At 46.7% G+C, this 13,174-nt stretch overlaps 1 protein-coding gene across 5 annotated transcripts in view; it reads left to right on the forward strand.

Moving 5' to 3' along the window:
- The window catches only part of EXTL3 (exostosin like glycosyltransferase 3), a 136,706-nt gene that overhangs the window by 68,422 nt on the left and 55,110 nt on the right, over positions 1 to 13,174 (forward strand). For 2 of the 5 annotated variants that reach the window (XM_073018021.1, XM_037983831.2), the window contains exon 1: positions 11,545 to 11,845. The exons of 1 other annotated variant lie outside the window; for it this stretch is intronic. The gene's annotated coding sequence lies outside the window, so the exon portion shown is untranslated. Of the gene's footprint in view, positions 1 to 11,544; positions 11,846 to 13,174 lie in introns of those variants that run through there. 2 more of the 5 variants (XM_007962055.3, XM_007962057.3) reach the window with 1 other exon arrangement.

A 13,174-nucleotide genomic window follows, 5' to 3' on the forward strand; every position in this document is an offset into this window, starting at 1 on the left:
CTGGTCAACACAAGAAAAGTAGAAAAAGCAACAGGGAGAAAAAAAGTCAGAGTATGGAAACTAAAGCCAGGGTAAAGGAGATCACAGTCTTTGCTGATCCAATCTCTCTTCCACCCCACAGCCATAAATACAGTTTCTGCACCGCACCACATTGCATCCCTGGGGGGCTACAGGGATGTTCATTTTGCGGCTGAAATAGGATAAAAGGGTTGTATTTATTATCTTTTGGTCCCTAACAAATTATCTCAAACTTGATGGTTGAAAGTACAAATATTTATTTAATTCAAAAAATAGTCTACACATTAATTTTAATTTTTCTTTTTCTTTTCTTGTTTGAGAGTCTCACTCTGCTGCCCAGGCTGGATTGCAGTGGCACAATCTTGGCTCACTGCAACCTCTGCCTCTCAGGTTCAAGTGATTCTCATGTCTCAGCCTCCCAAGTAGTTGGGATTATAAGCACATGGCACCACACCCAGCTAATTTTGAAAATACAAATATTTATCATTTCACAGTTTCTGTAGGTTAGGAATTCAGAAGTGGCTTAGCTGGGTGTTTTTGGTTGCTGCTGGTGGTGGTGTTTTTGTTTTAATTTTTAAGTTCAGAGGTACATGTGCAGCTTCGTTATAGTAAACTTGTGTCATGCGGGTTTGTTGTACAGATGATTTCATCAAGCTGGGTGGTTTTGGCGCAGGGTCTTTCGTGAGACTGCAGTCATCTGAAGGCTTGACGGGGGCTGAAGGATCTGTTCCCAGTCTTATTCATGTGGCCGTTGGCAGGAAGCGTCAGTCCCTCACCTGGGCCTCTCCATAGTGTTGTCACAACGTGGCAGTGAGTTTCTCCCAGAGTGATCTAAGAAGGAGAAAGCAACCAAGATGGAAGCTGAAATGCCTCGTGTCGCTTAATCCTGGGAGTGACGTACCATCACTTTTGCTGTGTTCCATTGGCCACAAAGATGGATCCTAGTTGGGGTGTGGGTGGAGACTTCACAACAGTGTGAATACCAGGGGGCAGGGATCACTGGGGGCCTCATCAGAGGCTGGCTGCCATGGAAGTCTCCGAAAACATTTTTTATTGGTGGGGGGGTGAAGTTGGGGGAAAGTGTATGCCTTAATATATATGTGTGTTGTTAGACAGGCTAGACTGGTATTATAGTTACCAGACTTTTAGATTTAATAGACCAGTAAAATAAAAAATAACTGGGTAGGGGATACCAAACTTAGTATATTTCAGTGTTTTGTTGCGTGAGAAAGATACAGAAAAAGCTGCCATTGACCACCACCATGGTCATTTCATAAAAACACATTTTAACATAAAAAAGGGAGAAGTACATAATCTCAGAATAAAGTTGAATCCTTTCAATTGAATCATTCAACTTTGTGAAAAACTCACAAACTTGTCTGTGCTTTTCGCATTTAACTGTGGACTGATGAAAACTTCATCCTAGCTTGGTCAACAAATTGTTATTCAGGAATTACTGAGCTAGACCATAGGATGCTCCAGTAACTTTCAAGATGACTGTGAGGATCATGTAGAAACATAATAGTTCATTCAAAGTAAGTGAAAAAGAAGGACTTGAAACGGTTGACACAGAGATAGCAATTTTATAAAATCATGCTCATGAGCTGGAAGGAAGCCACAGAGCTGGTAAATATTTAATGTATCAGATTTTGTGATTTTTTTTTTTTTTTTTTTTTTTTTTTTTGCTATTGTGTTCCTACTAATATTTAGATGTTGGCCGGTCACAGTGGCTCACGCTTGTAATCCCAGCACTTTGGGAGGCTGAGGTGGGCGGATCACCTGAGGTTGGGAGTTGGAGACCAGCCCGACCAACAGGGAGAAACCCCATCTCTACTAAAAATACAAAATTCGCCTGGTGTGGTGGCACATGCCTGTAATCCCAGCTACTCGGGAGGCTGAGGCAGGAGAATTGCTTGAACCTGGGAGACCAAAGTTGCGGTGAGCTGAGATAGCGATGTTGCATTCTAGCCTAGGCAACAAGAGCGAAACTCCATCTCAAAAAATTTAAAAAAAATTTAGATGTTTATTATTTGATTAATGAAATAAAGATAAATAGAGCATTACTGAAGCCTTGTTAAATGTACATAAAAGTAATACAAGGCTCGGCATGAGCTTTTAAAGAACTTTCATAGTTAATACATTTCACAGATATTTAATTTTTTTTATTATTTGCATCATTTATGTCAAGTATCCTTTTTCTAAATAATCACCTCTTCACTTTAAATATATGCTTTTCTTAGTAACCTAGATGATGTAATTATACATGTTTCTTTTGACATGAGGGTGAAATATCTAACACTATCCATTAGAGATGGGCTTTGGATTGTTAGTTTTTTTCCCTCCAAATTCATGGATTCATAGAAATATGGTCACATTTTCATTTGGTTCCACTTTTGATCTATGGCATAGTGTTTGCAAGGCTGAAGGCTTGGGTTGGGGAAGGGATCAATTATTATTTTGTTCTGGGATTGACTTGGACCCTACTGGAATCATGCTATCACCTTTTAGGTTGAGAATTAATTTTGAGTAATATTTAGGAAAATAGGGGAAAACTTTCTCTTCAATAAAATCTTATTGCAGATCTTCATAAATTGGTTTAAAACCTATATATTTTTCTTTTGAAAATCCCTTTGGTGGAAACTACTGTTTCTTTCCATACATAAAGTCCAAATGTTATTAACAAGTTATATATATTTAAAACTAGCATAATTAGTTTTGGAAATTGCACTTTCAGTTTTGATTTTACAGCCAAATTGGTTGACTAAGAAGCTAATTGATGTGCTTTAAGAACCTCTATGAATTTTGCCAGTTTTCAGTTGGAACGCCTTGTTCACACAAGGCATTTTTAAATGAAAGTAGTGAGCAGTTGATTTTTTGAATCTATGAATAACTTTTTTTTTTGTGTAAGGACAATTCTAGAGTCATTGAGCTGTATATAAATGTGACACTGGAACTCAGCCATCAACACTCTGCCTAATTTTACTTCTTTCCTCTGGGTATAGCTCTCACTGCACTAAGTTCTTCCAACAGTCAGACCATGTTGTGACATGTTGCGTCTAACTGAGCACATTTTTGCTACTCACTGGCATAATTTAGGGTAAATGTTAGATGCCTTTATGCTTGCCTTAGGGAACATTTGTAGGTACAAGCCTAGAAAATTTTGATGGCATTTTGATACCCGCTGTTGGTGCTAGCTAATTTGAGTCTTAATTGGTCATTACAGGTTAGGTGTCTTATGCAGATAACAGATTTTTTTGTTGTTGTTGAGATGGAGTCTTGCTCCGTCGCCCCAGCTAGAGTGCAATGGCATGATCTCGGCTCACAGCAACCTCCGCCTCCCAGGTTCAAGCAATTCTCCTGCCTCAGCCTCCTAAGTAGCTGGGATTACAGGCGCCTGCCACCACACCAGGATAATTTTTGTATTTTCAGTAGAGATGGGTTTTTTGCCATGTTGTCTAGTCTGGTCTCAAACTCCTGACTTCAGGTGATCCCCCCACCTCTGCCTCCCAAAAGTGCTGGGATTACAGGCATGAGCCACAGTGCCCGGCCACAGCTAACAGATTTGAATCAGGCTAAGCTTTCTAATGTGAAACTTGAATGTTTATTTTTTTTTACAGCCACATGGCAAGGCAGAGAATACTATGACATGAGGTAATGAGTTAACAAATACTTTAATAATAAAATGTGTCTTGTCTTGAAACTGATATTAACTCAGTGTTCTTGCCACAAATTATCTGTGAGCCACCCAAATGGCCCCACCTTTGGCCAGACAAAAACCAGCTACTTTTAAAAGGTAACATCAAAGTCAGGACTTCTAGAGTGAGCCATTTATCTGGGTAATGAGTGCTATCCCTGGAGCCTTAGAAGATGACCTTTTGGCTTTTTGGCACTGATAGACCAAAGAGAAGAGTAACCTTGGAACCTCAATCTAGAAATTGTCATGCATTGTTCTAATTATAAGCCATAAAATTGCTTAGTCATTTATATATAGAAGAGATCTTGAATAGTGGCTGTCAGCACTTTCTTTTAAAATCAAAGCTTTACAGATAGACTAAGTTCTTATCTGACTTAACCTCACTGATAATTCCCTTTGAAGATTGCTGGGGGTCACCAATGGCTTGTTTGGGATTGATCTAGAAGGCTTGCTGAGTGGATTGTGGGGCTGGCAGCCATTAGCATGGAAAATGACTCAGGCACCTCCCTCCCTAAGACTTGAAGTAACTGTTATCACCAGTTTCTCCTTCTGTGGGACTCAAACCCCCTTCTCCTGGATATTAAACATGTGGGGATAAATAAGCAATCAGTGGGGGCCCCCAAGACAGCATTTGCTGAAATCTGTAAAATAATTTCTTGGTAAGAGAACACAGACTTGTTGGGCATATTTGTCACACTCTATACAGTTTACATTTTTCTGGCTTGTACACCTCAAATGATAATTCCCTTGTGAAAGAAATGTGCGCACCAGCTTCTCTAGACAGCCGATCTTTTGTATCATCTCTATATTTGAACTCATTTAACAAATCAAATGCCTTTGTTAAATCTAATGCAGCAGACAATTCACATCGCCATGGTCAGCATTTCTCTTGCACCACAGTGGAGTAGAGTTGGTAAAGTTTCAGGCTCTGGAGTTAGACTGCTCGGGTCCAAAACCTGGCACCACCACTTACTAGGTTGGCGATTTAGGCAAATTAGTTAACCTCCCTGGGCTTCATTTTTCTCATCTGTGGCAAAGGAATAATGGTCCTTATTGTTTAGGGTCATTAAAGGAGCACATAGGATGACACATGCAAAGTGCTTAAGAGTCTGGTTCTGAAATAACTACTTAGGGGCCGGGCGCGGTGGCTCATGCCTGTAATCCCAGCACTTTGGGAGGCCAAAGCGGGTGGATTGCCTGAGCTCAGGAGTTCCAGATCAGACTGGGCAACCCGGCGAAATCCCATCTCTACTAAAAATACAAAAAATTAGCTGGGCATGGTGGCACATACCTGTAATCCAGCTACTCGGGAGGCGGAAGCAGGAGAACTGCTTGAACCCAGGAGGCAGAGGTTGCCAACACTGAGCTGAGATTGCCTCACTGCACTTCAGCCTGGGCGACAGAGTGAGACTCTGTCTCCAAATAAACAAACAAACAAAATAACTACTTAGTTACTCCCAGGGAAGAACATGGTAACTTTAGTCAGGGCCATGTTTGGTGAGGAGAGACAGAAACGTATTGATGTTAGTTTAAGTAAATGAGGATTTTTTTTTTTTTTTTTTTTTTTGAGAGACCGAGTTTTGCTCTTGTCACTCAGGCTGGAGTGCAGTGGTGCCATCTCGGCTTACTGCAACCTCCGCCTCCTGGGTTCAAGTGATTCTCTGCCTCAGCCTCCCGAGTAGCTGGGATTACAGGCAGCAGCCACCACACCCAGCTAATTTTTGTATTTTTAGTAGAGACGGGGTTTCACCATGTTAGCCAGGCTGGTCTTGAACTCCTGACCTCGTGATCCACCCGCCTCGGCCTCCTAAAGTGCTGAGATTATGAGGATTTTTTAGATAGTAAGGCTACATAAGCAATCACGTGGACACCCAGTGTCGGCTGGGACCTGTGGGTACCAGAGGTCAATGTCAACAGCCTGTGAGGCTTCTCCTTCCGTCTCTGGTGGGTTTATTTGTTTCCCTCTCTATGCTGACTCTATTTGCTTCTATTTTCTGCAGACCAGCTTTCTGGGCTTATCACTGTGCACAGGCCCAGAAATTCTTTCTCCCAGATCTGTGTAAATTAATAGATCAAGCACTGTCTCTGTCACGTGACTCAGTTACAGTGACCTGTTCCCACAATTCCAGATGAGAAGTCCAGTAGGCTGGGACCAGAGGAGAGGAGGTCATGCGGTAAATACAGTGGCTCCTTCCAAAGGCTCCGGTGTCTTATGTCTCTAAGAAGGGGGCATAATGGTGGTAGTGGTGGGGAGGAGGCAGGGAGTGTGGGAATAATTGGCAACTCTACGATAATCATGGTGCTGATGTTCAAGGGAGATTAAAGGTGTCTTACTTTGAGTGCCAATTATTTATTTTTTTAAGACATGGTCTCACTTTGTCACTCACGCAGGAGTGCAGTGGTGCGATCACGTCTCACTGCAGCCTTGACTTCCTGGCTCAAGTGATCCTCCCACCTTAGCCACCTAAGTGTGCCACCATGCCAGGCTTTAAAAATTGTTTTTTTAGAGACAGGGTCTTCCTATGTTGCTCAGGCTGGTCAAACTCCTGGACTCAAGTGCTCCTCCCACATCAGCCTCCCAAAGTGCTGGGATTACAGGTGTGAGCCACCACACAAGCCCAATTATTTATTTTTAAAAAACTTGGTATTGAAGGATGACATACATATAGAAAAGAAGATGTATGGGAAGTGTAAGCCTGATGAATGTGACAAACTGAACACATCTGTGAACCCAGCACCCAGCTGAAGAAACAGCATTATCACTGCCCAGATAGCCCCTTTTGTTCCCCCTTACTTAAGACTCCATAAGAGTGAATTAGTTTTGCCTGTTTTTAAGCTATCAATGGAATCATATACTGTATACATTTTTGTGTGTCTGGATGCTTTTGTTTAACATTGGGAGAGTCAGCAATATTGTGTATATTTGTAGAACATTCATTCTTATTGCTGTAAAGTATTGTGTGCATGCATACACTATACATATATATACTTTTTTTTTTTTTTTTGAGATGGAGTCTCGCTCTTTTACCCAGGCTAGAGTGGCGTGGCGTGATCTTGGCTCACTGCAACCTTGGCCTCGCAGGTTCAAGCGATTCTCTTGCCTCAGCCTCCCGAGTAGCTGGGATTACAGGCACGTGCCACGACACCTGGCTAATTTTTGTATTTTTTAGTAGAGACGGGGTTTCACCATGTTGATCAGGCTGGTCTCAAACTCCTGACCTCAAGTGATCTACCCGCCTCAGCCTCCCAAAGTGCTGGGATTACAGGTGTGAGCTGTTGTGCGGTGTTATATTTTATATTTTGTTTATCTGGTCTACCTCTGATGGACATCTGGGTACTTTTCTGTTTTTGGGTAAGTGGTGCTACTGTGAGCTTTTGTTGATCATGTACACATTGCTGCTAACTACTTTTACCGCCAGCGGCTTATACTAGGTATAATGAATTATCTTCCATCATGTGTAACTGAATTGATGGTCACTCATGAATACTTATGAATACCGTTATGCTTTTTATCTGGTGACTTCTTTTTATGTGGTAACTTTCGTGGTGTGAGGGCAGGGCCATGTTTTACACATTTTGCATACATAATAGAATCTTGCATATATTTCTATAGATGCTCAACTATTTGCTGATTGAATGAATGAACAAATGAATGGTGCATGCCTCCCTTTTTTTTGGGAACAAGCTCTATTTACAGGTGAGGCCCCCAGCAGTGATGTTTGGACCAGGATGACCTGCTGCTTGGCTAAAGCTGATTGATTAAAGGGGTGGACATGTGACCCAAGCTGGGCCAATGATGTCTCTCTTATGGGAGTTTAAAATTTGGAGCTGAAAGGAGAGTGGATGCGCTGATGCTCGGTCCTTGTGATTGTGCTCCAGACAGAAAACCCACAGGCTTCTGCTGCTGGGTACCAAAGGTTCAATGCATCCTGCTTTTCCTAATTTCTGGATGTAGATAAATATCTACACACATCGCAGGGCTGGGTGCGGTGGCTGATGTCTGTAATCCCAGCACTTTGGGAGACTGAGGTGCGGAGATTGCCTGAGCTCAGGAGTTCAAGATCAGCCTGGGCAACATGGTGAAACCCCATCTCTACTAAAAATAAATTAGCCAGGCATGGTGGTATGTGCTTGTATTCCCAGCTACTCAGGAGGCTGAGGCACAAGAACTGCTTGAACCCAGAAGGCAGAGATTGCAGTGAGCTGAAATCACGCCACTGCACTCCAGTCTGTGTGACAGAGCCAGACTCTGTCTCCAAAAAAAAAAATCTACATACATGACTGTTAAAAACAACATGCAAAACTATTTTGGATTCAGTTTCAAAATACAAAGTAGAGATAATAAGTGCTGTAAAATGTCAAAATATGGAGAGATCAGTGAAGACAGTGAAGATTCACTTCATTGTGCATACTGTTGCCTTGGCTTCCTTCCTGAGGACAGCTGCTGTGAACGTGACCATATTTTCCAAGCTAGGATTTCAGTGTTAAGGGATGGGCCAGGAGGGGAGTTAACGGGGATTGAGAATGAGAATGGGATGTAGGTGTGAAACTGTAGAGGATCAATGGTGAGATCCTACAAGTAAAGGCTTTAAGTCTTGGAAACTGATTGAATGTGAAGGTAAAGAGAGAAGTCGAAAATGATGCCAGGTTTTGAGTTTCTGGGTTAGGAAAGATAAAGGTAACTATTTTAAACAAGGACATTTGAGAAGTGCAAAGTGGGAAGGGATAAAGATGAGTTCGGTTTTGGATATATTAAATTTAAGGCCCTGGTGAGATAGCCAGATGAGCTCAAGAATTAGGAAGATTTGGAGTCCCATGTGTCCTTTGCTCCATGCTGTGTGGTGTTGGACACCTTATTTATTTAGTTTCTTGAAGTCTCAGTTCCCTATCTGGCAGCCGATACCTCCCTGTAAGGATTGAAGTGAGACAGTGAATAAAAGGGTTTAGCTTATTGCCTGGCAATTAAGTATTCATAAAGTATATATTAATAGGGTGATGACGGCCCTGGGTGGTGGCTCACACCTGTATCCTAGCCCTTTGGGAGGCCAAGACAGGCTGATTGCTTAAGCTCAGGAATTTGAGACCAGCCTGGTCAACATGGTGAAACCCCATCTCTACAAACAAAACAAAACAAAACTTAGGCTGGGCATGGTGGCTCATGCCTGTAATCCCAGCACTTTGGGAGGCCAAGGTGGGTGGGTCACTTGAGGTCAGGAGTTCGAGACCAGCCTGGCCAACATGGTGAAACTCCGTCTCTACTAAAAATGCAAAAATTAGCTGGGCATGGTAGTGCGTGCCTGTAATCCCATTTACTTGGGAGGCTGGGGCAGGAGAATCACTTGAACCCAGGAGGTGGAGTTTGCAGAGGGTCTAGATCACGCCACTGCACTCCAGCCTGGGCAAAAAGAGTGAGACTCCATCTCCAAACAAAACAAAAACAAAAAACAAAAATTAGGCACAGTGGCAGGGATGTATGGTCCCAGTTACTCCAGAGGCTGAGGTGGGAGGAACACCTGAGCCCAGGGACATCGGGGCTGCAGTGAGCTGTGATTGTACTACTACACTCCAGCATGGGTGACAGAGCAAGATCCTGTCTCCAAAAAATAAATAAAAATAAGGATGATGATGATGATGGGAGGGTGTCCAGAGTGCTACTGGCAGCAGGGCCCCAAGCTCTGCTGTAAAGGACCAGCTTGCAGATGAAGATGATGCAAGGAAATTGGCTGAAACTAGCAAGAAGAGAGTGTGAGGAGGAAAAAAGAAAGTAGCCCCAGTCATATCGTTGACAGAGAACACAAGGTAGGAGAAGGAACAGGAGACAGAGAGGGGAGCAGGAGAGTGCAGGCTCACAAGATCAAAGCGGAGGGGGGGTCAGCAGCAGGTGAATATCCCTGTTCCCTAAAGTTTCATAATCTTTTTTTTTTCTTCCCTAGACGGAGACTTGCTCTGTTGCCCAGGCTGGAGTGCAGTGGCGCAATCTTGGCTTACTGCAACCCCTGCCTCCTGGGGTCAAGCGATTCTCCTGCCTCAGCCTCCCAAGTAGCTGGGATTATAGGCGTGTGCCACCACGCCTAGCTAATTTTTGTATTTTTGGTAGACAGGGTTTCACCATATTGGCCAGGCTGGTCTCGAACTCCTGACCTCGTGATCCACCTGCCTGGGCCTCCCAAAATGCTGGGATTATAGGCGTGAGCCACTGCGCCTGGCCAGCTTCATCATCTTTAAAAGCAAGTAAGTCAAAGTTAAGGGCAGCAATGTGTTAAGTTACTCCAACGTAAAAGAAGACAGTCCAACAGGTAGCAGGTACCTGCACGTCCTCTCTCGCCAGTGTGGAGATGAACCAAGGCCTGGTGGCTCTTCCGTCTTCTGTGGTATCTCCTCCCACACTGCCAAGCCCCTACCTGCTACTGCCGTGTACCTTTGGAGGAGAGCCAAGTAGAGGAATTGTTAAAAAAAAAAAAAAAAAAAAAAAAATAGAATTTATGATACCCAGGCAACACTCACTCCATTTTCATTTCCTGCAATGCTTCTGATTTTTAAACTTTGCCTCCTCCTCCTCTCTTGACTTTCCTCAACAAATTGGTAACAGTAAGGGGTTGGGTATGTACACATCTGATGGCGATAAGACTTGGAAAGCGTTTGTTTATAGTAATCAAGAAGAAAGGACAGGAAAAGTGAACAGGAGAGGGGAGGAAGAGAAAGAGGATAGGAAAAGGAGGATCCGAGTAGGGACTGGTTTGGGGGTGGAGAGATGAAGAATGTGCTCTAGAAAACAGGTTGCTATGGGTTTTTAAAGGTTTGTTTTGCAAACGTCATCCTTAGCCCAAGCTGTCCCCCGTGGGCATCAGTCTTCACCGTTTTCTCAGCCTCCTCGCTGGAGCACTGGGCCTGGGCTCCAGCAGGAAGGGCAAGTGGATAAGGCCGGCAGCTGCGAACCTGTCTCTGGGGTGCAGTTCTTCTAAAGGCAGCAGACCACCCAAGCGCAGGGCCAGAAGCCAGCCTGGCCGGGCTCTACCCGGCTTCTCCAGGCCCTGTGTGTTTGGGGTTCCCTGGCGAGGAAACCCTGAAGTAGAAGCCCTGTGTTCTGGGTATTAAAAACATTTAAAAAAAAAAAAAAAAAAAAAAATATATATATATATATATATATATATATATATATATATACACATTGAGACAAATTTGACCGTAGCTCAGGTTTTAAAAGCTGGTTTCTAAGTTAAGCAGGTGACCAGGTAGGGTGCCTGCTCCCATCCCCATCCCCTGTTCCATTATCAAGAGGTCTTGTCCTGATTTCGCCAAGTGTGGAAACACACAGTTACGTGTTCCTTGGGACTGTGGAAAATGTGCAGTTTGGGGCTCACAGGGGCTGGCTCTTCAGCATTGACACGGTGTCCTTTCCTGTCTTGTTTTGGTGATATCTCACACGACTGGATTAACCTGTTGTTTTTGCAAAGCCCCAGGATTTTCCTAAGCGTCCAAGCCGTCCGGCCTTGTCTTTGTTATGAAATAGTCAAAGGGCTTCAAAACTGCAGGCCGTTGCCGCGCACGGCGCCCGTCCTTGGAGGCCTTTTCTCTGGGGATGGAGTTTTAGATTTCAAGGGTTTGTGACTTGACTTTTCCTGGGCCAGCGCTACTGCGGAAGCGGCGGTGGCTCGGGAGTCAGAGCCGGTTCCCGCGCCGCCGGGAGCATCCTCCCTGCCCTCCGCGGTCGGGTCTTCTCAACTGGGCCCGGCGGCCTTTGCAGAACGCGGGTTGCGAGGCTCCGAAGGCGGCCGGCGCGCCCCCCGCACCTCCCACAATCCCCGGCGCCCGGCCTAGCGCCCTGACCCGGGTGTCACCGCGGGGCTGCGGGAGGCCTCGGCGGTCTTCGGACGCGGTCGGGAAAGTGGAGAGCGCGTGCCCGCGTCCGCGCCCCCGCTCGCGAACGCCGGCTTCGGCCATTTCCGGCGCGGCGCCCTTCGGCAAGTTCCGCAGGCTTCTGTCGGAAATGGCTGCCGGCCGGCAGGGGGAGCGGCGGATCCGGCGCGGCCTGGAAGGCGGGCGGCCGGCAGCCCGAGCGGCTTCTGGGACGCCGACTTTCGCGCAGGCAGCGGCAGCGGCGGCGGCGGCGGCAGGTCCCTAAGCTGGAAGCCGGTAGGACTGCTAGCCGCGCGTGAGCCCCAGGAGCGGGGGCCGCGCCCGGAAGGGCTCGTGGGAGGGTGCCGGGGCTGGCCCCGAGCGCTGGGGACGCGGCGGGAGGAACCGGGTCCGCGGTGCCCTGGGGAGACTGCTGCCCGGCGGCGGGAGGCGTGCAGCCTCCGAGCGGAGTAGGCCTGCCCGACGGCTCAGGGGCCCGGGGAGAGGCCGCCAGGCCCTCGGCCGGCAGCGGGGAAGGCTAACGGGTCCCTGGGCTGGGGCACCCCCTCCCCGCCCCCACACGCCCTCTCTCGCCCCAGTTTGGGCTGCTCGGGACCCGCCTCCACGTCTTTTCTTGCACGCTCGGTTGCAGCTATTGAGCTTCCTCTGCTCCCTAAAGCCTTACATCCTCTGTGGCTCGCGGCGTTTGTCCGGCTGCTGGCCCGGAGCATCTTCTGTCGGCGGAGGCGCAGCCCCGGACTACCCCCACCCCTTCCCGTGCACACCTTCCCACATCTGCTCCCTGCTTCTACACGCAGTCGCCTGCTGCCCTCCCCGCTGGCTCTTTTTGCCGGGCTCGCCTCCTTTCAGGAGCCACAGTCAGAGGAGCCGCTTCCTGTCCGATGGTCCAAGTGCTGCAGGACCCTGGCTCCCAGGCCCAGCTCCCCTAGAGCCGGCCTCGCGCTGCCCGGGCGGGACCGGACAGGGCTGCGCGGGGCGTGTGTGAGCGGCGGAGCTCCGAGCCCAGCGACGGGGACAGCACCTATTCCGAGGCCCTCGGAGGCGAGGCAGGGCTGCCCGGCTGCTGATGGGTGCTGCTTTCTCTTCCCCACATTGAGCGAGAGATTCGGCTCCTTTTATTAATAAAATCTGTATGGCTCTCAGAAGACTTAAATTTTGTGGATTTTGCCCCTCCCCCGCCAGCCGCACCACCCCACCCCCGCCCTTCCCCGCAACCTGGATTGTTTTGTTTCCCCTTTTAAAAACTCTAAAAGCTTCATCAAGTCTTCTTGGTTCGACTGCTTTGGTGGAGGAGGAAGCGCAGAACACCACCACATGTCCATTTTGTTCCCCATATGTGATTTACTTAAGAGGCGTCTTTAGCATTTCTTGTCACTTTGTCCTATTCTTTGTCCAATTTAGGTAGCTTTATTTTTACTGGCCAAGCTCCCCGTGTGTTCTTTTGTTTTTAAAGGCATTGTGTGTTGCAGCCATGCAGACTCTGCAGTTTTCTGTATTTTGTTCGCCAGCGAGTCTTGCGTTCTGATACGGTGACTGTCTGTGACCTGTGTGCTGGTATAGTAACAGCGGGGCGCAGAGTCTGGAGCGAAGCGAAGCCTTTTCAGC

The sequence above is a fragment of the Chlorocebus sabaeus genome, chromosome 8 (assembly GCF_047675955.1).
Source record: "Chlorocebus sabaeus isolate Y175 chromosome 8, mChlSab1.0.hap1, whole genome shotgun sequence".
NCBI classification, from domain to species: Eukaryota; Metazoa; Chordata; class Mammalia; order Primates; family Cercopithecidae; genus Chlorocebus; species Chlorocebus sabaeus.